The following is a 25,113-nucleotide window of genomic DNA, read 5'->3' as shown; positions in this document are numbered from 1 at the left end:
TTTTGTCATTTCGTCATTTTTTTCAAATCTTAAAAAATGATGAAAAACGGCGCGCTATAGTATGCCGTACGATATGGGCTATAGCCCATGGTCCAAAATGATGAGAAATGAGGCTAACTTTTTTTTTCAAAATTTCAAAAAACATGGGCTATAACCTTTCGTTTTTGTCATTTCGTCATTTTTTTCAAATCTTCAAAAATGATGAAAAACGGCGCGCTATAGTATGCCGTACGATATGGGCTATAGCCCATGGTCCAAAATGATGAGAAACGAGGCTAACTTTTTTTTTTTAATTTTCAAAAAACATGGGCTATAACCCATCGTTTTTGTCATTTCGTCATTTTTTTCAAATCTTCAAAAATGATGAAAAACGGCGCGCTATAGTATGCCGTACGATATGGGCTATAGCCCATGGTCCAAAATGATGAGAAACGAGGCTAACTTTTTTTTTCAAAATTTCAAAAAACATGGGCTATAACCTTTCGTTTTTGTCATTTCGTCATTTTTTTCAAATCTTCAAAAATGATGAAAAACGGCGCGCTATAGTATGCCGTACGATATGGGCTATAGCCCATGGTCCAAAATGATGAGAAACGAGGCTAACTTTTTTTTTCAAAATTTCAAAAAACATGGGCTATAACCTTTCGTTTTTGTAATTTCGTCATTTTTTTCAAATCTTCAAAAATGATGAAAAACGGCGCGCTATAGTATGCCGTACGATATGGGCTATAGCCCATGGTCCAAAATGATGAGAAATGAGGCTAACTTTTTTTTTCAAAATTTCAAAAAACATGGGCTATAACCTTTCGTTTTTGTCATTTCGTCATTTTTTTCAAATCTTCAAAAATGATGAAAAACGGCGCGCTATAGTATGCCGTACGATATGGGCTATAGCCCATGGTCCAAAATGATGAGAAACGAGGCTAACTTTTTTTTTCAAAATTTCAAAAAACATGGGCTATAACCTTTCGTTTTTGTCATTTCGTCATTTTTTTAAAATCTTCAAAAATGATGAAAAACGGCGCGCTATAGTATGCCGTACGATATGGGCTATAGCCCATGGTCCAAAATTATGAGAAACGAGGCTAACTTTTTTTTTCAAAATTTCAAAAAACATGGGCTATAACCTTTCGTTTTTGTCATTTTGTCATTTTTTTCAAATCTTCAAAAATGATGAAAAACGGCGCGCTATAGTATGCCGTACGATATGGGCTATAGCCCATGGTCCAAAATGATGAGAAACGAGGCTAACTTTTTTTTTTTAATTTTCAAAAAACATGGGCTATAACCCATCGTTTTTGTCATTTCGTCATTTTTTTCAAATCTTCAAAAATGATGAAAAACGGCGCGCTATAGTATGCCGTACGATATGGGCTATAGCCCATGGTCCAAAATGATGAGAAATGAGGCTAACTTTTTTTTTCAAAATTTCAAAAAACATGGGCTATAACCTTTCGTTTTTGTCATTTCGTCATTTTTTTCAAATCTTCAAAAATGATGAAAAACGGCGCGCTATAGTATGCCGTACGATATGGGCTATAGCCCATGGTCCAAAATGATGAGAAACGAGGCTAACTTTTTTTTTCAAAATTTCAAAAAACATGGGCTATAACCTTTCGTTTTTGTCATTTCGTCATTTTTTTCAAATCTTCAAAAATGATGAAAAACGGCGCGCTATAGTATGCCGTACGATATGGGCTATAGCCCATGGTCCAAAATGATGAGAAACGAGGCTAACTTTTTTTTTTTTAATTAAAAAAACATGGGCTATAACCCATCGTTTTTGTCATTTCGTCATTTTTTTCAAATCTTCAAAAATGATGAAAAACCGCGCGCTATAGTATGCCGTACGATATGGGCTATAGCCCATGGTCCAAAATGATGAGAAACGAGGCTAACTTTTTTTTTCAAAATTTCAAAAAACATGGGCTATAACCTTTCGTTTTTGTCATTTCGTCATTTTTTTCAAATCTTCAAAAATGATGAAAAACGGCGCGCTATAGTATGCCGTACGATATGGGCTATAGCCCATGGTCCAAAATGATGAGAAACGAGGCTAACTTTTTTTTTTTAATTTTCAAAAAACATGGGCTATAACCCATCGTTTTTGTCATTTCGTCATTTTTTTCAAATCTTCAAAAATGATGAAAAACGGCGCGCTATAGTATGCCGTACGATATGGGCTATAGCCCATGGTCCAAAATGATGAGAAATGAGGCTAACTTTTTTTTTCAAAATTTCAAAAAACATGGGCTATAACCTTTCGTTTTTGTCATTTTGTCATTTTTTTCAAATCTTCAAAAATGATGAAAAACGGCGCGCTATAGTATGCCGTACGATATGGGCTATAGCCCATGGTCCAAAATGATGAGAAACGAGGCTAACTTTTTTTTTCAAAATTTCAAAAAACATGGGCTATAACCTTTCGTTTTTGTCATTTCGTAATTTTTTTCAAATCTTCAAAAATGATGAAAAACGGCGCGCTATAGTATGCCGTACGATATGGGCTATAGCCCATGGTCCAAAATGATGAGAAACGAGGCTAACTTTTTTTTTTTTAATTAAAAAAACATGGGCTATAACCCATCGTTTTTGTCATTTCGTCATTTTTTTCAAATCTTCAAAAATGATGAAAAACGGCGCGCTATAGTATGCCGTACGATATGGGCTATAGCCCATGGTCCAAAATTATGAGAAACGAGGCTAACTTTTTTTTTCAAAATTTCAAAAAACATGGGCTATAACCTTTCGTTTTTGTCATTTCGGCATTTTTTTCAAATCTTCAAAAATGATGAAAAACGGCGCGCTATAGTATGCCGTACGATATGGGCTATAGCCCATGGTCCAAAATGATGAGAAACGAGGCTAACTTTTTTTTTTTAATTTTCAAAAAACATGGGCTATAACCCATCGTTTTTGTCATTTCGTCATTTTTTTCAAATCTTCAAAAATGATGAAAAACGGCGCGCTATAGTATGCCGTACGATATGGGCTATAGCCCATGGTCCAAAATGATGAGAAACGAGGCTAACTTTTTTTTTCAAAATTTCAAAAAACATGGGCAATAACCTTTCGTTTTTGTCATTTCGTCATTTTTTTCAAATCTTCAAAAATGATGAAAAACGGCGCGCTATAGTATGCCGTACGATATGGGCTATAGCCCATGGTCCAAAATGATGAGAAATGAGGCTAACTTTTTTTTTTAAATTTTCAAAATACATGGGCTATAACCTTTCGTTTTTGTCATTTCGTCATTTTTTTCAAATCTTCAAAAATGATGAAAAACGGCGCGCTATAGTATGCCGTACGATATGGGCTATAGCCCATGGTCCAAAATGATGAGAAACGAGGCTAACTTTTTTTTTCAAAATTTCAAAAAACATGGGCTATAACCTTTCGTTTTTGTCATTTCGTCATTTTTTTAAAATCTTCAAAAATGATGAAAAACGGCGCGCTATAGTATGCCGTACGATATGGGATATAGCCCATGGTCCAAAATTATGAGAAACGAGGCTAACTTTTTTTTTCAAAATTTCAAAAAACATGGGCTATAACCTTTCGTTTTTGTCATTTCGTCATTTTTTTCAAATCTTCAAAAATGATGAAAAACGGCGCGCTATAGTATGCCGTACGATATGGGCTATAGCCCATGGTCCAAAATGATGAGAAACGAGGCTAACTTTTTTTTTTTAATTTTCAAAAAACATGGGCTATAACCCATCGTTTTTGTCATTTCGTCATTTTTTTCAAATCTTCAAAAATGATGAAAAACGGCGCGCTATAGTATGCCGTACGATATGGGCTATAGCCCATGGTCCAAAATGATGAGAAATGAGGCTAACTTTTTTTTTCAAAATTTCAAAAAACATGGGCTATAACCTTTCGTTTTTGTCATTTCGTCATTTTTTTAAAATCTTCAAAAATGATGAAAAACGGCGCGCTATAGTATGCCGTACGATATGGGCTATAGCCCATGGTCCAAAATGATGAGAAACGAGGCTAACTTTTTTTTTTTAATTTTCAAAAAACATGGGCTATAACCCATCGTTTTTGTCATTTCGTCATTTTTTTCAAATCTTCAAAAATGATGAAAAACGGCGCGCTATAGTATGCCGTACGATATGGGCTATAGCCCATGGTCCAAAATGATGAGAAATGAGGCTAACTTTTTTTTTCAAAATTTCAAAAAACATGGGCTATAACCTTTCGTTTTTGTCATTTTGTCATTTTTTTCAAATCTTCAAAAATGATGAAAAACGGCGCGCTATAGTATGCCGTACGATATGGGCTATAGCCCATGGTCCAAAATGATGAGAAACGAGGCTAACTTTTTTTTTCAAAATTTCAAAAAACATGGGCTATAACCTTTCGTTTTTGTCATTTCGTCATTTTTTTCAAATCTTCAAAAATGATGAAAAACGGCGCGCTATAGTATGCCGTACGATATGGGCTATAGCCCATGGTCCAAAATGATGAGAAATGAGGCTAACTTTTTTTTTCAAAATTTCAAAAAACATGGGCTATAACCTTTCGTTTTTGTCATTTCGTCATTTTTTTAAAATCTTCAAAAATGATGAAAAACGGCGCGCTATAGTATGCCGTACGATATGGGCTATAGCCCATGGTCCAAAATGATGAGAAACGAGGCTAACTTTTTTTTTTTAATTTTCAAAAAACATGGGCTATAACCCATCGTTTTTGTCATTTCGTCATTTTTTTCAAATCTTCAAAAATGATGAAAAACGGCGCGCTATAGTATGCCGTACGATATGGGCTATAGCCCATGGTCCAAAATGATGAGAAACGAGGCTAACTTTTTTTTTCAAAATTTCAAAAAACATGGGCTATAACCTTTCGTTTTTGTCATTTCGTCATTTTTTTCAAATCTTCAAAAATGATGAAAAACGGCGCGCTATAGTATGCCGTACGATATGGGCTATAGCCCATGGTCCAAAATGATGAGAAACGAGGCTAACTTTTTTTTTCAAAATTTCAAAAAACATGGGCTATAACCTTTCGTTTTTGTCATTTCGTCATTTTTTTCAAATCTTCAAAAATGATGAAAAACGGCGCGCTATAGTATGCCGTACGATATGGGCTATAGCCCATGGTCCAAAATGATGAGAAACGAGGCTAACTTTTTTTTTTTTAATTAAAAAAACATGGGCTATAACCCATCGTTTTTGTCATTTCGTCATTTTTTTCAAATCTTCAAAAATGATGAAAAACGGCGCGCTATAGTATGCCGTACGATATGGGCTATAGCCCATGGTCCAAAATGATGAGAAACGAGGCTAACTTTTTTTTTCAAAATTTCAAAAAACATGGGCTATAACCTTTCGTTTTTGTCATTTCGTCATTTTTTTCAAATCTTCAAAAATGATGAAAAACGGCGCGCTATAGTATGCCGTACGATATGGGCTATAGCCCATGGTCCAAAATGATGAGAAACGAGGCTAACTTTTTTTTTTTAATAAAAAAAACATGGGCTATAACCCATCGTTTTTGTCATTTCGTCATTTTTTTCAAATCTTCAAAAATGATGAAAAACGGCGCGCTATAGTATGCCGTACGATATGGGCTATAGCCCATGGTCCAAAATGATGAGAAACGAGGCTAACTTTTTTTTTTTAATTTTCAAAAAACATGGGCTATAACCCATCGTTTTTGTCATTTCGTCATTTTTTTCAAATCTTCAAAAATGATGAAAAACGGCGCGCTATAGTATGCCGTACGATATGGGCTATAGCCCATGGTACAAAATGATGAGAAATGAGGCTAACTTTTTTTTTCAAAATTTCAAAAAACATGGGCTATAACCTTTCGTTTTTGTCATTTCGTCATTTTTTTCAAATCTTCAAAAATGATGAAAAACGGCGCGCTATAGTATGCCGTACGATATGGGCTATAGCCCATGGTCCAAAATGATGAGAAACGAGGCTAACTTTTTTTTTTTTAATTAAAAAAACATGGGCTATAACCCATCGTTTTTGTCATTTCGTCATTTTTTTCAAATCTTCAAAAATGATGAAAAACGGCGCGCTATAGTATGCCGTACGATATGGGCTATAGCCCATGGTCCAAAATGATGAGAAACGAGGCTAACTTTTTTTTTCAAAATTTCAAAAAACATGGGCTATAACCTTTCGTTTTTGTCATTTCGTCATTTTTTTCAAATCTTCAAAAATGATGAAAAACGGCGCGCTATAGTATGCCGTACGATATGGGCTATAGCCCATGGTCCAAAATGATGAGAAACGAGGCTAACTTTTTTTTTTTAATTTTCAAAAAACATGGGCTATAACCCATCGTTTTTGTCATTTCGTCATTTTTTTCAAATCTTCAAAAATGATGAAAAACGGCGCGCTATAGTATGCCGTACGATATGGGCTATAGCCCATGGTCCAAAATGATGAGAAATGAGGCTAACTTTTTTTTTCAAAATTTCAAAAAACATGGGCTATAACCTTTCGTTTTTGTCATTTTGTCATTTTTTTCAAATCTTCAAAAATGATGAAAAACGGCGCGCTATAGTATGCCGTACGATATGGGCTATAGCCCATGGTCCAAAATGATGAGAAACGAGGCTAACTTTTTTTTTCAAAATTTCAAAAAACATGGGCTATAACCTTTCGTTTTTGTCATTTCGTCATTTTTTTCAAATCTTCAAAAATGATGAAAAACGGCGCGCTATAGTATGCCGTACGATATGGGCTATAGCCCATGGTCCAAAATGATGAGAAACGAGGCTAACTTTTTTTTTTTTAATTAAAAAAACATGGGCTATAACCCATCGTTTTTGTCATTTCGTCATTTTTTTCAAATCTTCAAAAATGATGAAAAACGGCGCGCTATAGTATGCCGTACGATATGGGCTATAGCCCATGGTCCAAAATGATGAGAAACGAGGCTAACTTTTTTTTTCAAAATTTCAAAAAACATGGGCTATAACCTTTCGTTTTTGTCATTTCGTCATTTTTTTCAAATCTTCAAAAATGATGAAAAACGGCGCGCTATAGTATGCCGTACGATATGGGCTATAGCCCATGGTCCAAAATGATGAGAAACGAGGCTAACTTTTTTTTTCAAAATTTCAAAAAACATGGGCTATAACCTTTCGTTTTTGTCATTTCGTCATTTTTTTCAAATCTTCAAAAATGATGAAAAACGGCGCGCTATAGTATGCCGTACGATATGGGCTATAGCCCATGGTCCAAAATGATGAGAAATGAGGCTAACTTTTTTTTTCAAAATTTCAAAAAACATGGGATATAACCTTTCGTTTTTGTCATTTCGTCATTTTTTTCAAATCTTCAAAAATGATGAAAAACGGCGCGCTATAGTATGCCGTACGATATGGGCTATAGCCCATGGTCCAAAATGATGAGAAACGAGGCTAACTTTTTTTTTCAAAATTTCAAAAAACATGGGCTATAACCTTTCGTTTTTGTCATTTCGTCATTTTTTTAAAATCTTCAAAAATGATGAAAAACGGCGCGCTATAGTATGCCGTACGATATGGGATATAGCCCATGGTCCAAAATTATGAGAAACGAGGCTAACTTTTTTTTTCAAAATTTCAAAAAACATGGGCTATAACCTTTCGTTTTTGTCATTTCGTCATTTTTTTCAAATCTTCAAAAATGATGAAAAACGGCGCGCTATAGTATGCCGTACGATATGGGCTATAGCCCATGGTCCAAAATGATGAGAAACGAGGCTAACTTTTTTTTTTTAATTTTCAAAAAACATGGGCTATAACCCATCGTTTTTGTCATTTCGTCATTTTTTTCAAATCTTCAAAAAATGATGAAAAACGGCGCGCTATAGTATGCCGTACGATATGGGCTATAGCCCATGGTCCAAAATGATGAGAAACGAGGCTAACTTTTTTTTTCAAAATTTCAAAAAACATGGGCTATAACCTTTCGTTTTTGTCATTTCGTCATTTTTTTCAAATCTTCAAAAATGATGAAAAACGGCGCGCTATAGTATGCCGTACGATATGGGCTATAGCCCATGGTCCAAAATGATGAGAAACGAGGCTAACTTTTTTTTTTTAATTTTCAAAAAACATGGGCTATAACCCATCGTTTTTGTCATTTCGTCATTTTTTTCAAATCTTCAAAAATGATGAAAAACGGCGCGCTATAGTATGCCGTACGATATGGGCTATAGCCCATGGTCCAAAATGATGAGAAACGAGGCTAACTTTTTTTTTCAAAATTTCAAAAAACATGGGCTATAACCTTTCGTTTTTGTCATTTCGTCATTTTTTTAAAATCTTCAAAAATGATGAAAAACGGCGCGCTATAGTATGCCGTACGATATGGGATATAGCCCATGGTCCAAAATTATGAGAAACGAGGCTAACTTTTTTTTTCAAAATTTCAAAAAACATGGGCTATAACCTTTCGTTTTTGTCATTTCGTCATTTTTTTCAAATCTTCAAAAATGATGAAAAACGGCGCGCTATAGTATGCCGTACGATATGGGCTTTAGCCCATGGTCCAAAATGATGAGAAACGAGGCTAACTTTTTTTTTCAAAATTTCAAAAAACATGGGCTATAACCTTTCGTTTTTGTCATTTCGTCATTTTTTTCAAATCTTCAAAAATGATGAAAAACGGCGCGCTATAGTATGCCGTACGATATGGGCTATAGCCCATGGTCCAAAATGATGAGAAACGAGGCTAACTTTTTTTTTTTTAATTAAAAAAACATGGGCTATAACCCATCGTTTTTGTCATTTCGTCATTTTTTTCAAATCTTCAAAAATGATGAAAAACGGCGCGCTATAGTATGCCGTACGATATGGGCTATAGCCCATGGTCCAAAATGATGAGAAACGAGGCTAACTTTTTTTTTCAAAATTTCAAAAAACATGGGCTATAACCTTTCGTTTTTGTCATTTCGTCATTTTTTTCAAATCTTCAAAAATGATGAAAAACGGCGCGCTATAGTATGCCGTACGATATGGGCTATAGCCCATGGTCCAAAATGATGAGAAACGAGGCTAACTTTTTTTTTCAAAATTTCAAAAAACATGGGCTATAACCTTTCGTTTTTGTCATTTCGTCATTTTTTTCAAATCTTCAAAAATGATGAAAAACGGCGCGCTATAGTATGCCGTACGATATGGGCTATAGCCCATGGTCCAAAATGATGAGAAATGAGGCTAACTTTTTTTTTCAAAATTTCAAAAAACATGGGCTATAACCTTTCGTTTTTGTCATTTCGTCATTTTTTTCAAATCTTCAAAAATGATGAAAAACGGCGCGCTATAGTATGCCGTACGATATGGGCTATAGCCCATGGTCCAAAATGATGAGAAACGAGGCTAACTTTTTTTTTCAAAATTTCAAAAAACATGGGCTATAACCTTTCGTTTTTGTCATTTCGTCATTTTTTTCAAATCTTCAAAAATGATGAAAAACGGCGCGCTATAGTATGCCGTACGATATGGGATATAGCCCATGGTCCAAAATTATGAGAAACGAGGCTAACTTTTTTTTCCAAAATTTCAAAAAACATGGGCTATAACCTTTCGTTTTTGTCATTTCGTCATTTTTTTCAAATCTTCAAAAATGATGAAAAACGGCGCGCTATAGTATGCCGTACGATATGGGCTATAGCCCATGGTCCAAAATGATGAGAAACGAGGCTAACTTTTTTTTTTTAATTTTCAAAAAACATGGGCTATAACCCATCGTTTTTGTCATTTCGTCATTTTTTTCAAATCTTCAAAAATGATGAAAAACGGCGCGCTATAGTATGCCGTACGATATGGGCTATAGCCCATGGTCCAAAATGATGAGAAATGAGGCTAACTTTTTTTTTCAAAATTTCAAAAAACATGGGCTATAACCTTTCGTTTTTGTCATTTCGTCATTTTTTTCAAATCTTCAAAAATGATGAAAAACGGCGCGCTATAGTATGCCGTACGATATGGGCTATAGCCCATGGTCCAAAATGATGAGAAACGAGGCTAACTTTTTTTTTTTAATTTTCAAAAAACATGGGCTATAACCCATCGTTTTTGTCATTTCGTCATTTTTTTCAAATCTTCAAAAATGATGAAAAACGGCGCGCTATAGTATGCCGTACGATATGGGCTATAGCCCATGGTCCAAAATGATGAGAAACGAGGCTAACTTTTTTTTTCAAAATTTCAAAAAACATGGGCTATAACCTTTCGTTTTTGTCATTTCGTCATTTTTTTCAAATCTTCAAAAATGATGAAAAACGGCGCGCTATAGTATGCCGTACGATATGGGCTATAGCCCATGGTCCAAAATGATGAGAAACGAGGCTAACTTTTTTTTTCAAAATTTCAAAAAACATGGGCTATAACCTTTCGTTTTTGTAATTTCGTCATTTTTTTCAAATCTTCAAAAATGATGAAAAACGGCGCGCTATAGTATGCCGTACGATATGGGCTATAGCCCATGGTCCAAAATGATGAGAAATGAGGCTAACTTTTTTTTTCAAAATTTCAAAAAACATGGGCTATAACCTTTCGTTTTTGTCATTTCGTCATTTTTTTCAAATCTTCAAAAATGATGAAAAACGGCGCGCTATAGTATGCCGTACGATATGGGCTATAGCCCATGGTCCAAAATGATGAGAAACGAGGCTAACTTTTTTTTTCAAAATTTCAAAAAACATGGGCTATAACCTTTCGTTTTTGTCATTTCGTCATTTTTTTAAAATCTTCAAAAATGATGAAAAACGGCGCGCTATAGTATGCCGTACGATATGGGCTATAGCCCATGGTCCAAAATTATGAGAAACGAGGCTAACTTTTTTTTTCAAAATTTCAAAAAACATGGGCTATAACCTTTCGTTTTTGTCATTTCGTCATTTTTTTCAAATCTTCAAAAATGATGAAAAACGGCGCGCTATAGTATGCCGTACGATATGGGCTATAGCCCATGGTCCAAAATGATGAGAAACGAGGCTAACTTTTTTTTTTTAATTTTCAAAAAACATGGGCTATAACCCATCGTTTTTGTCATTTCGTCATTTTTTTCAAATCTTCAAAAATGATGAAAAACGGCGCGCTATAGTATGCCGTACGATATGGGCTATAGCCCATGGTCCAAAATGATGAGAAATGAGGCTAACTTTTTTTTTCAAAATTTCAAAAAACATGGGCTATAACCTTTCGTTTTTGTCATTTCGTCATTTTTTTCAAATCTTCAAAAATGATGAAAAACGGCGCGCTATAGTATGCCGTACGATATGGGCTATAGCCCATGGTCCAAAATGATGAGAAACGAGGCTAACTTTTTTTTTCAAAATTTCAAAAAACATGGGCTATAACCTTTCGTTTTTGTCATTTCGTCATTTTTTTCAAATCTTCAAAAATGATGAAAAACGGCGCGCTATAGTATGCCGTACGATATGGGCTATAGCCCATGGTCCAAAATGATGAGAAACGAGGCTAACTTTTTTTTTTTTAATTAAAAAAACATGGGCTATAACCCATCGTTTTTGTCATTTCGTCATTTTTTTCAAATCTTCAAAAATGATGAAAAACGGCGCGCTATAGTATGCCGTACGATATGGGCTATAGCCCATGGTCCAAAATGATGAGAAACGAGGCTAACTTTTTTTTTCAAAATTTCAAAAAACATGGGCTATAACCTTTCGTTTTTGTCATTTCGTCATTTTTTTCAAATCTTCAAAAATGATGAAAAACGGCGCGCTATAGTATGCCGTACGATATGGGCTATAGCCCATGGTCCAAAATGATGAGAAACGAGGCTAACTTTTTTTTTTTAATTTTCAAAAAACATGGGCTATAACCCATCGTTTTTGTCATTTCGTCATTTTTTTCAAATCTTCAAAAATGATGAAAAACGGCGCGCTATAGTATGCCGTACGATATGGGCTATAGCCCATGGTCCAAAATGATGAGAAATGAGGCTAACTTTTTTTTTCAAAATTTCAAAAAACATGGGCTATAACCTTTCGTTTTTGTCATTTTGTCATTTTTTTCAAATCTTCAAAAATGATGAAAAACGGCGCGCTATAGTATGCCGTACGATATGGGCTATAGCCCATGGTCCAAAATGATGAGAAACGAGGCTAACTTTTTTTTTCAAAATTTCAAAAAACATGGGCTATAACCTTTCGTTTTTGTCATTTCGTAATTTTTTTCAAATCTTCAAAAATGATGAAAAACGGCGCGCTATAGTATGCCGTACGATATGGGCTATAGCCCATGGTCCAAAATGATGAGAAACGAGGCTAACTTTTTTTTTTTTAATTAAAAAAACATGGGCTATAACCCATCGTTTTTGTCATTTCGTCATTTTTTTCAAATCTTCAAAAATGATGAAAAACGGCGCGCTATAGTATGCCGTACGATATGGGCTATAGCCCATGGTCCAAAATTATGAGAAACGAGGCTAACTTTTTTTTTCAAAATTTCAAAAAACATGGGCTATAACCTTTCGTTTTTGTCATTTCGGCATTTTTTTCAAATCTTCAAAAATGATGAAAAACGGCGCGCTATAGTATGCCGTACGATATGGGCTATAGCCCATGGTCCAAAATGATGAGAAACGAGGCTAACTTTTTTTTTTTAATTTTCAAAAAACATGGGCTATAACCCATCGTTTTTGTCATTTCGTCATTTTTTTCAAATCTTCAAAAATGATGAAAAACGGCGCGCTATAGTATGCCGTACGATATGGGCTATAGCCCATGGTCCAAAATGATGAGAAACGAGGCTAACTTTTTTTTTCAAAATTTCAAAAAACATGGGCTATAACCTTTCGTTTTTGTCATTTCGTCATTTTTTTCAAATCTTCAAAAATGATGAAAAACGGCGCGCTATAGTATGCCGTACGATATGGGCTATAGCCCATGGTCCAAAATGATGAGAAATGAGGCTAACTTTTTTTTTCAAATTTTCAAAAAACATGGGCTATAACCTTTCGTTTTTGTCATTTCGTCATTTTTTTCAAATCTTCAAAAATGATGAAAAACGGCGCGCTATAGTATGCCGTACGATATGGGCTATAGCCCATGGTCCAAAATGATGAGAAACGAGGCTAACTTTTTTTTTCAAAATTTCAAAAAACATGGGCTATAACCTTTCGTTTTTATCATTTCGTCATTTTTTTAAAATCTTCAAAAATGATGAAAAACGGCGCGCTATAGTATGCCGTACGATATGGGATATAGCCCATGGTCCAAAATTATGAGAAACGAGGCTAACTTTTTTTTTCAAAATTTCAAAAAACATGGGCTATAACCTTTCGTTTTTGTCATTTCGTCATTTTTTTCAAATCTTCAAAAATGATGAAAAACGGCGCGCTATAGTATGCCGTACGATATGGGCTATAGCCCATGGTCCAAAATGATGAGAAACGAGGCTAACTTTTTTTTTTTAATTTTCAAAAAACATGGGCTATAACCCATCGTTTTTGTCATTTCGTCATTTTTTTCAAATCTTCAAAAATGATGAAAAACGGCGCGCTATAGTATGCCGTACGATATGGGCTATAGCCCATGGTCCAAAATGATGAGAAATGAGGCTAACTTTTTTTTTCAAAATTTCAAAAAACATGGGCTATAACCTTTCGTTTTTGTCATTTCGTCATTTTTTTAAAATCTTCAAAAATGATGAAAAACGGCGCGCTATAGTATGCCGTACGATATGGGCTATAGCCCATGGTCCAAAATGATGAGAAACGAGGCTAACTTTTTTTTTTTAATTTTCAAAAAACATGGGCTATAACCCATCGTTTTTGTCATTTCGTCATTTTTTTCAAATCTTCAAAAATGATGAAAAACGGCGCGCTATAGTATGCCGTACGATATGGGCTATAGCCCATGGTCCAAAATGATGAGAAATGAGGCTAACTTTTTTTTTCAAAATTTCAAAAAACATGGGCTATAACCTTTCGTTTTTGTCATTTTGTCATTTTTTTCAAATCTTCAAAAATGATGAAAAACGGCGCGCTATAGTATGCCGTACGATATGGGCTATAGCCCATGGTCCAAAATGATGAGAAACGAGGCTAACTTTTTTTTTCAAAATTTCAAAAAACATGGGCTATAACCTTTCGTTTTTGTCATTTCGTCATTTTTTTCAAATCTTCAAAAATGATGAAAAACGGCGCGCTATAGTATGCCGTACGATATGGGCTATAGCCCATGGTCCAAAATGATGAGAAACGAGGCTAACTTTTTTTTTTTTAATTAAAAAAACATGGGCTATAACCCATCGTTTTTGTCATTTCGTCATTTTTTTCAAATCTTCAAAAATGATGAAAAACGGCGCGCTATAGTATGCCGTACGATATGGGCTATAGCCCATGGTCCAAAATGATGAGAAACGAGGCTAACTTTTTTTTTCAAAATTTCAAAAAACATGGGCTATAACCTTTCGTTTTTGTCATTCCGTCATTTTTTTCAAATCTTCAAAAATGATGAAAAACGGCGCGCTATAGTATGCCGTACGATATGGGCTATAGCCCATGGTCCAAAATGATGAGAAACGAGGCTAACTTTTTTTTTCAAAATTTCAAAAAACATGGGCTATAACCTTTCGTTTTTGTCATTTCGTCATTTTTTTCAAATCTTCAAAAATGATGAAAAACGGCGCGCTATAGTATGCCGTACGATATGGGCTATAGCCCATGGTCCAAAATGATGAGAAATGAGGCTAACTTTTTTTTTCAAAATTTCAAAAAACATGGGCTATAACCTTTCGTTTTTGTCATTTCGTCATTTTTTTCAAATCTTCAAAAATGATGAAAAACGGCGCGCTATAGTATGCCGTACGATATGGGCTATAGCCCATGGTCCAAAATGATGAGAAACGAGGCTAACTTTTTTTTTCAAAATTTCAAAAAACATGGGCTATAACCTTTCGTTTTTGTCATTTCGTCATTTTTTTAAAATCTTCAAAAATGATGAAAAACGGCGCGCTATAGTATGCCGTACGATATGGGATATAGCCCATGGTCCAAAATTATGAGAAACGAGGCTAACTTTTTTTTTCAAAATTTCAAAAAACATGGGCTATAACCTTTCGTTTTTGTCATTTCGTCATTTTTTTCAAATCTTCAAAAATGATGAAAAACGGCGCGCTATAGTATGCCGTACGATATGGGCTATAGCCCATGGTCCAAAATGATGAGAAACGAGGCTAACTTTTTTTTTTAATTTTCAAAAGACATGGGCTATAACCCATCGTTTTTGTCATTTCGTCATTTTTTTCAAATCTTCAAAAATGATGAAAAACGGCGCGCTATAGTATGCCGTACGATATGGGCTATAGCCCATGGTCCAAAATGATGAGAAATGAGGCTAACTTTTTTTTTCAAAATTTCAAAAAACATGGGCTATAACCTTTCGTTTTTGTCATTTTGTCATTTTTTTCAAATCTTCAAAAATGATGAAAAACGGCGCGCTATAGTATGCCGTACGATATGGGCTATAGCCCATGGTCCAAAATGATGAGAAACGAGGCTAACTTTTTTTTTCAAAATTTCAAAAAACATGGGCTATAACCTTTCGTTTTTGTCATTTCGTCATTTTTTTCAAATCTTCAAAAATGATGAAAAACGGCGCGCTATAGTATGCCGTACGATATGGGCTATAGCCCATGGTCCAAAATGATGAGAAACGAGGCTAACTTTTTTTTTTTAATTAAAAAAACATGGGCTATAACCCATCGTTTTTGTCATTTCGTCATTTTTTTCAAATCTTCAAAAATGATGAAAAACGGCGCGCTATAGTATGCCGTACGATATGGGCTATAGCCCATGGTCCAAAATGATGAGAAACGAGGCTAACTTTTTTTTTCAAAATTTCAAAAAACATGGGCTATAACCTTTCGTTTTTGTCATTTCGTCATTTTTTTCAAATCTTCAAAAATGATGAAAAACGGCGCGCTATAGTATGCCGTACGATATGGGCTATAGCCCATGGTCCAAAATGATGAGAAACGAGGCTAACTTTTTTTTTCAAAATTTCAAAAAACATGGGCTATAACCTTTCGTTTTTGTAATTTCGTCATTTTTTTCAAATCTTCAAAAATGATGAAAAACGGCGCGCTATAGTATGCCGTACGATATGGGCTATAGCCCATGGTCCAAAATGATGAGAAATGAGGCTAACTTTTTTTTTTCAAAATTTCAAAAAACATGGGCTATAACCTTTCGTTTTTGTCATTTCGTCATTTTTTTCAAATCTTCAAAAATGATGAAAAACGGCGCGCTATAGTATGCCGTACGATATGGGCTATAGCCCATGGTCCAAAATGATGAGAAACGAGGCTAACTTTTTTTTTCAAAATTTCAAAAAACATGGGCTATAACCTTTCGTTTTTGTCATTTCGTCATTTTTTTAAAATCTTCAAAAATGATGAAAAACGGCGCGCTATAGTATGCCGTAAGATATGGGATATAGCCCATGGTCCAAAATTATGAGAAACGAGGCTAACTTTTTTTTTCAAAATTTCAAAAAACATGGGCTATAACCTTTCGTTTTTGTCATTTCGTCATTTTTTTCAAATCTTCAAAAATGATGAAAAACGGCGCGCTATAGTATGCCGTACGATATGGGCTATAGCCCATGGTCCAAAATGATGAGAAACGAGGCTAACTTTTTTTTTTTAATTTTCAAAAAACATGGGCTATAACCCATCGTTTTTGTCATTTCGTCATTTTTTTCAAATCTTCAAAAATGATGAAAAACGGCGCGCTATAGTATGCCGTACGATATGGGCTATAGCCCATGGTCCAAAATGATGAGAAATGAGGCTAACTTTTTTTTTCAAAATTTCAAAAAACATGGGCTATAACCTTTCGTTTTTGTCATTTCGTCATTTTTTTCAAATCTTCAAAAATGATGAAAAACGGCGCGCTATAGTATGCCGTACGATATGGGCTATAGCCCATGGTCCAAAATGATGAGAAACGAGGCTAACTTTTTTTTTCAAAATTTCAAAAAACATGGGCTATAACCTTTCGTTTTTGTCATTTCGTCATTTTTTTCAAATCTTCAAAAATGATGAAAAACGGCGCGCTATAGTATGCCGTACGATATGGGCTATAGCCCATGGTCCAAAATGATGAGAAATGAGGCTAACTTTTTTTTTCAAAATTTCAAAAAACATGGGCTATAACCTTTCGTTTTTGTCATTTCGTCATTTTTTTCAAATCTTCAAAAATGATGAAAAACGGCGCGCTATAGTATGCCGTACGATATGGGCTATAGCCCATGGTCCAAAATGATGAGAAACGAGGCTAACTTTTTTTTTTTAATTTTCAAAAAACATGGGCTATAACCCATCGTTTTTGTCATTTCGTCATTTTTTTCAAATCTTCAAAAATGATGAAAAACGGCGCGCTATAGTATGCCGTACGATATGGGCTATAGCCCATGGTCCAAAATGATGAGAAATGAGGCTAACTTTTTTTTTCAAAATTTCAAAAAACATGGGCTATAACCTTTCGTTTTTGTCATTTCGTCATTTTTTTCAAATCTTCAAAAATGATGAAAAACGGCGCGCTATAGTATGCCGTACGATATGGGCTATAGCCCATGGTCCAAAATGATGAGAAATGAGGCTAACTTTTTTTTTCAAAATTTCAAAAAACATGGGCTATAACCTTTCGTTTTTGTCATTTTGTCATTTTTTTCAAATCTTCAAAAATGATGAAAAACGGCGCGCTATAGTATGCCGTACGATATGGGCTATAGCCCATGGTCCAAAATGATGAGAAACGAGGCTAACTTTTTTTTTCAAAATTTCAAAAAACATGGGCTATAACCTTTCGTTTTTGTCATTTCGTCATTTTTTTCAAATCTTCAAAAATGATGAAAAACGGCGCGCTATAGTATGCCGTACGATATGGGCTATAGCCCATGGTCCAAAATGATGAGAAACGAGGCTAACTTTTTTTTTTTTTATTAAAAAAACATGGGCTATAACCCATCGTTTTTGTCATTTCGTCATTTTTTTCAAATCTTCAAAAATGATGAAAAACGGCGCGCTATAGTATGCCGTACGATATGGGCTATAGCCCATGGTCCAAAATGATGAGAAACGAGGCTAACTTTTTTTTTCAAAATTTCAAAAAACATGGGCTATAACCTTTCGTTTTTGTCATTTCGTCATTTTTTTCAAATCTTCAAAAATGATGAAAAACGGCGCGCTATAGTATGCCGTACGATATGGGCTATAGCCCATGGTCCAAAATGATGAGAAACGAGGCTAACTTTTTTTTTCAAAATTTCAAAAAACATGGGCTATAACCTTTCGTTTTTGTAATTTCGTCATTTTTTTCAAATCTTCAAAAATGATGAAAAACGGCGTGCTATAGTATGCCGTACGATATGGGCTATAGCCCATGGTCCAAAATGATGAGAAATGAGGCTAACTTTTTTTTTCAAAATTTCAAAAAACATGGGCTATAACCTTTCGTTTTTGTCATTTCGTCATTTTTTTCAAATCTTCAAAAATGATGAAAAACGGCGCGCTATAGTATGCCGTACGATATGGGCTATAGCCCATGGTCCAAAATGATGAGAAACGAGGCTAACTTTTTTTTTCAAAATTTCAAAAAACATGGGATATAACCTTTCGTTTTTGTCATTTCGTCATTTTTTTAAAATCTTCAAAAATGATGAAAAACGGCGCGCTATAGTATGCCGTACGATATGGGCTATAGCCCATGGTCCAAAATTATGAGAAACGAGGCTAACTTTTTTTTTCAAAATTTCAAAAAACATGGGCTATAACCTTTCGTTTTTGTCATTTCGTCATTTTTTTCAAATCTTCAAAAATGATGAAAAACGGCGCGCTATAGTATGCCGTACGATATGGGCTATAGCCCATGGTCCAAAATGATGAGAAACGAGGCTAACTTTTTTTTTCAAAATTTCAAAAAACATGGGCTATAACCTTTCGTTTTTGTCATTTCGTCATTTTTTTCAAATCTTCAAAAATGATGAAAAACGGCGCGCTATAGTATGCCGTACGATATGGGCTATAGCCCATGGTCCAAAATGATGAGAAATGAGGCTAACTTTTTTTTTCAAAATTTCAAAAAACATGGGCTATAACCTTTCGTTTTTGTCATTTCGTCATTTTTTTCAAATCTTCAAAAATGATGAAAAACGGCGCGCTATAGTATGCCGTACGATATGGGCTATAGCCCATGGTCCAAAATGATGAGAAACGAGGCTAACTTTTTTTTTTTAATTTTCAAAAAACATGGGCTATAACCCATCGTTTTTGTCATTTCGTCATTTTTTTCAAATCTTCAAAAATGATGAAAAACGGCGCGCTATAGTATGCCGTACGATATGGGCTATAGCCCATGGTCCAAAATGATGAGAAATGAGGCTAACTTTTTTTTTCAAAATTTCAAAAAACATGGGCTATAACCTTTCGTTTTTGTCATTTCGTCATTTTTTTCAAATCTTCAAAAATGATGAAAAACGGCGCGCTATAGTATGCCGTACGATATGGGCTATAGCCCATGGTCCAAAATGATGAGAAATGAGGCTAACTTTTTTTTTCAAAATTTCAAAAAACATGGGCTATAACCTTTCGTTTTTGTCATTTTGTCATTTTTTTCAAATCTTCAAAAATGATGAAAAACGGCGCGCTATAGTATGCCGTACGATATGGGCTATAGCCCATGGTCCAAAATGATGAGAAACGAGGCTAACTTTTTTTTTCAAAATTTCAAAAAACATGGGCTATAACCTTTCGTTTTTGTCATTTCGTCATTTTTTTCAAATCTTCAAAAATGATGAAAAACGGCGCGCTATAGTATGCCGTACGATATGGGCTATAGCCCATGGTCCAAAATGATGAGAAACGAGGCTAACTTTTTTTTTTTTAATTAAAAAAACATGGGCTATAACCCATCGTTTTTGTCATTTCGTCATTTTTTTCAAATCTTCAAAAATGATGAAAAACGGCGCGCTATAGTATGCCGTACGATATGGGCTATAGCCCATGGTCCAAAATGATGAGAAACGAGGCTAACTTTTTTTTTCAAAATTTCAAAAAACATGGGCTATAACCTTTCGTTTTTGTCATTTCGTCATTTTTTTCAAATCTTCAAAAATGATGAAAAACGGCGCGCTATAGTATGCCGTACGATATGGGCTATAGCCCATGGTCCAAAATGATGAGAAACGAGGCTAACTTTTTTTTTCAAAATTTCAAAAAACATGGGCTATAACCTTTCGTTTTTGTAATTTCGTCATTTTTTTCAAATCTTCAAAAATGATGAAAAACGGCGTGCTATAGTATGCCGTACGATATGGGCTATAGCCCATGGTCCAAAATGATGAGAAATGAGGCTAACTTTTTTTTTCAAAATTTCAAAAAACATGGGCTATAACCTTTCGTTTTTGTCATTTCGTCATTTTTTTCAAATCTTCAAAAATGATGAAAAACGGCGCGCTATAGTATGCCGTACGATATGGGCTATAGCCCATGGTCCAAAATGATGAGAAACGAGGCTAACTTTTTTTTTCAAAATTTCAAAAAACATGGGCTATAACCTTTCGTTTTTGTCATTTCGTCATTTTTTTAAAATCTTCAAAAATGATGAAAAACGGCGCGCTATAGTATGCCGTACGATATGGGCTATAGCCCATGGTCCAAAATTATGAGAAACGAGGCTAACTTTTTTTTTCAAAATTTCAAAAAACATGGGCTATAACCTTTCGTTTTTGTCATTTCGTCATTTTTTTCAAATCTTCAAAAATGATGAAAAACGGCGCGCTATAGTATGCCGTACGATATGGGCTATAGCCCATGGTCCAAAATGATGAGAAACGAGGCTAACTTTTTTTTTTTAATTTTCAAAAAACATGGGCTATAACCCATCGTTTTTGTCATTTCGTCATTTTTTTCAAATCTTCAAAAATGATGAAAAACGGCGCGCTATAGTATGCCGTACGATATGGGCTATAGCCCATGGTCCAAAATGATGAGAAATGAGGCTAACTTTTTTTTTCAAAATTTCAAAAAACATGGGCTATAACCTTTCGTTTTTGTCATTTTGTCATTTTTTTCAAATCTTCAAAAATGATGAAAAACGGCGCGCTATAGTATGCCGTACGATATGGGCTATAGCCCATGGTCCAAAATGATGAGAAACGAGGCTAACTTTTTTTTTCAAAATTTCAAAAAACATGGGCTATAACCTTTCGTTTTTGTCATTTCGTCATTTTTTTCAAATCTTCAAAAATGATGAAAAACGGCGCGCTATAGTATGCCGTACGATATGGGCTATAGCCCATGGTCCAAAATGATGAGAAACGAGGCTAACTTTTTTTTTTTTAATTAAAAAAACATGGGCTATAACCCATCGTTTTTGTCATTTCGTCATTTTTTTCAAATCTTCAAAAATGATGAAAAACGGCGCGCTATAGTATGCCGTACGATATGGGCTATAGCCCATGGTCCAAAATGATGAGAAACGAGGCTAACTTTTTTTTTCAAAATTTCAAAAAACATGGGCTATAACCTTTCGTTTTTGTCATTTCGTCATTTTTTTCAAATCTTCAAAAATGATGAAAAACGGCGCGCTATAGTATGCCGTACGATATGGGCTATAGCCCATGGTCCAAAATGATGAGAAACGAGGCTAACTTTTTTTTTCAAAATTTCAAAAAACATGGGCTATAACCTTTCGTTTTTGTAATTTCGTCATTTTTTTCAAATCTTCAAAAATGATGAAAAACGGCGCGCTATAGTATGCCGTACGATATGGGCTATAGCCCATGGTCCAAAATGATGAGAAATGAGGCTAACTTTTTTTTTCAAAATTTCAAAAAACATGGGCTATAACCTTTCGTTTTTGTCATTTCGTCATTTTTTTCAAATCTTCAAAAATGATGAAAAACGGCGCGCTATAGTATGCCGTACGATATGGGCTATAGCCCATGGTCCAAAATGATGAGAAACGAGGCTAACTTTTTTTTTCAAAATTTCAAAAAACATGGGCTATAACCTTTCGTTTTTGTCATTTCGTCATTTTTTTTAAAATCTTCAAAAATGATGAAAAACGGCGCGCTATAGTATGCCGTACGATATGGGCTATAGCCCATGGTCCAAAATTATGAGAAACGAGGCTAACTTTTTTTTTCAAAATTTCAAAAAACATGGGCTATAACCTTTCGTTTTTGTCATTTCGTCATTTTTTTCAAATCTTCAAAAATGATGAAAAACGGCGCGCTATAGTATGCCGTACGATATGGGCTATAGCCCATGGTCCAAAATGATGAGAAACGAGGCTAACTTTTTTTTTTTAATTTTCAAAAAACATGGGCTATAACCCATCGTTTTTGTCATTTCGTCATTTTTTTCAAATCTTCAAAAATGATGAAAAACGGCGCGCTATAGTATGCCGTACGATATGGGCTATAGCCCATGGTCCAAAATGATGAGAAATGAGGCTAACTTTTTTTTTCAAAATTTCAAAAAACATGGGCTATAACCTTTCGTTTTTGTCATTTCGTCATTTTTTTCAAATCTTCAAAAATGATGAAAAACGGCGCGCTATAGTATGCCGTACGATATGGGCTATAGCCCATGGTCCAAAATGATGAGAAACGAGGCTAACTTTTTTTTTCAAAATTTCAAAAAACATGGGCTATAACCTTTCGTTTTTGTCATTTCGTCATTTTTTTAAAATCTTCAAAAATGATGAAAAACGGCGCGCTATAGTATGCCGTACGATATGGGCTATAGCCCATGGTCCAAAATTATGAGAAACGAGGCTAACTTTTTTTTTCAAAATTTCAAAAAACATGGGCTATAACCTTTCGTTTTTGTCATTTCGTCATTTTTTTCAAATCTTCAAAAATGATGAAAAACGGCGCGCTATAGTATGCCGTACGATATGGGCTATAGCCCATGGTCCAAAATGATGAGAAACGAGGCTAACTTTTTTTTTTTAATTTTCAAAAAACATGGGCTATAACCCATCGTTTTTGTCATTTCGTCATTTTTTTCAAATCTTCAAAAATGATGAAAAACGGCGCGCTATAGTATGCCGTACGATATGGGCTATAGCCCATGGTCCAAAATGATGAGAAATGAGGCTAACTTTTTTTTTCAAAATTTCAAAAAACATGGGCTATAACCTTTCGTTTTTGTCATTTCGTCATTTTTTTCAAATCTTCAAAAATGATGAAAAACGGCGCGCTATAGTATGCCGTACGATATGGGCTATAGCCCATGGTCCAAAATGATGAGAAACGAGGCTAACTTTTTTTTTCAAAATTTCAAAAAACATGGGCTATAACCTTTCGTTTTTGTCATTTCGTCATTTTTTTCAAATCTTCAAAAATGATGAAAAACGGCGCGCTATAGTATGCCGTACGATATGGGCTATAGCCCATGGTCCAAAATGATGAGAAACGAGGCTAACTTTTTTTTTTTTAATTAAAAAAACATGGGCTATAACCCATCGTTTTTGTCATTTCGTCATTTTTTTCAAATCTTCAAAAATGATGAAAAACGGCGCGCTATAGTATGCCGTACGATATGGGCTATAGCCCATGGTCCAAAATGATGAGAAACGAGGCTAACTTTTTTTTTCAAAATTTCAAAAAACATGGGCTATAACCTTTCGTTTTTGTCATTTCGTCATTTTTTTCAAATCTTCAAAAATGATGAAAAACGGCGCGCTATAGTATGCCGTACGATATGGGCTATAGCCCATGGTCCAAAATGATGAGAAACGAGGCTAACTTTTTTTTTCAAAATTTCAAAAAACATGGGCTATAACCTTTCGTTTTTGTAATTTCGTCATTTTTTTCAAATCTTCAAAAATGATGAAAAACGGCGCGCTATAGTATGCCGTACGATATGGGCTATAGCCCATGGTCCAAAATGATGAGAAATGAGGCTAACTTTTTTTTTCAAAATTTCAAAAAACATGGGCTATAACCTTTCGTTTTTGTCATTTCGTCATTTTTTTCAAATCTTCAAAAATGATGAAAAACGGCGCGCTATAGTATGCCGTACGATATGGGCTATAGCCCATGGTCCAAAATGATGAGAAACGAGGCTAACTTTTTTTTTCAAAATTTCAAAAAACATGGGCTATAACCTTTCGTTTTTGTCATTTCGTCATTTTTTTTAAAATCTTCAAAAATGATGAAAAACGGCGCGCTATAGTATGCCGTACGATATGGGCTATAGCCCATGGTCCAAAATTATGAGAAACGAGGCTAACTTTTTTTTTCAAAATTTCAAAAAACATGGGCTATAACCTTTCGTTTTTGTCATTTCGTCATTTTTTTCAAATCTTCAAAAATGATGAAAAACGGCGCGCTATAGTATGCCGTACGATATGGGCTATAGCCCATGGTCCAAAATGATGAGAAACGAGGCTAACTTTTTTTTTTAATTTTCAAAAAACATGGGCTATAACCCATCGTTTTTGTCATTTCGTCATTTTTTTCAAATCTTCAAAAATGATGAAAAACGGCGCGCTATAGTATGCCGTACGATATGGGCTATAGCCCATGGTCCAAAATGATGAGAAATGAGGCTAACTTTTTTTTTCAAAATTTCAAAAAACATGGGCTATAACCTTTCGTTTTTGTCATTTCGTCATTTTTTTCAAATCTTCAAAAATGATGAAAAACGGCGCGCTATAGTATGCCGTACGATATGGGCTATAGCCCATGGTCCAAAATGATGAGAAACGAGGCTAACTTTTTTTTTCAAAATTTCAAAAAACATGGGCTATAACCTTTCGTTTTTGTCATTTCGTCATTTTTTTAAAATCTTCAAAAATGATGAAAAACGGCGCGCTATAGTATGCCGTACGATATGGGCTATAGCCCATGGTCCAAAATTATGAGAAACGAGGCTAACTTTTTTTTTCAAAATTTCAAAAAACATGGGCTATAACCTTTCGTTTTTGTCATTTCGTCATTTTTTTCAAATCTTCAAAAATGATGAAAAACGGCGCGCTATAGTATGCCGTACGATATGGGCTATAGCCCATGGTCCAAAATGATGAGAAACGAGGCTAACTTTTTTTTTTTAATTTTCAAAAAACATGGGCTATAACCCATCGTTTTTGTCATTTCGTCATT

This window comes from Protomyctophum bolini (genome assembly GCF_963924005.1).
Source record: "Protomyctophum bolini genome assembly, chromosome: 17".
NCBI lineage: Eukaryota > Metazoa > Chordata > Actinopteri > Myctophiformes > Myctophidae > Protomyctophum > Protomyctophum bolini.
Note: the sequence above shows the minus strand (reverse complement) of the source record.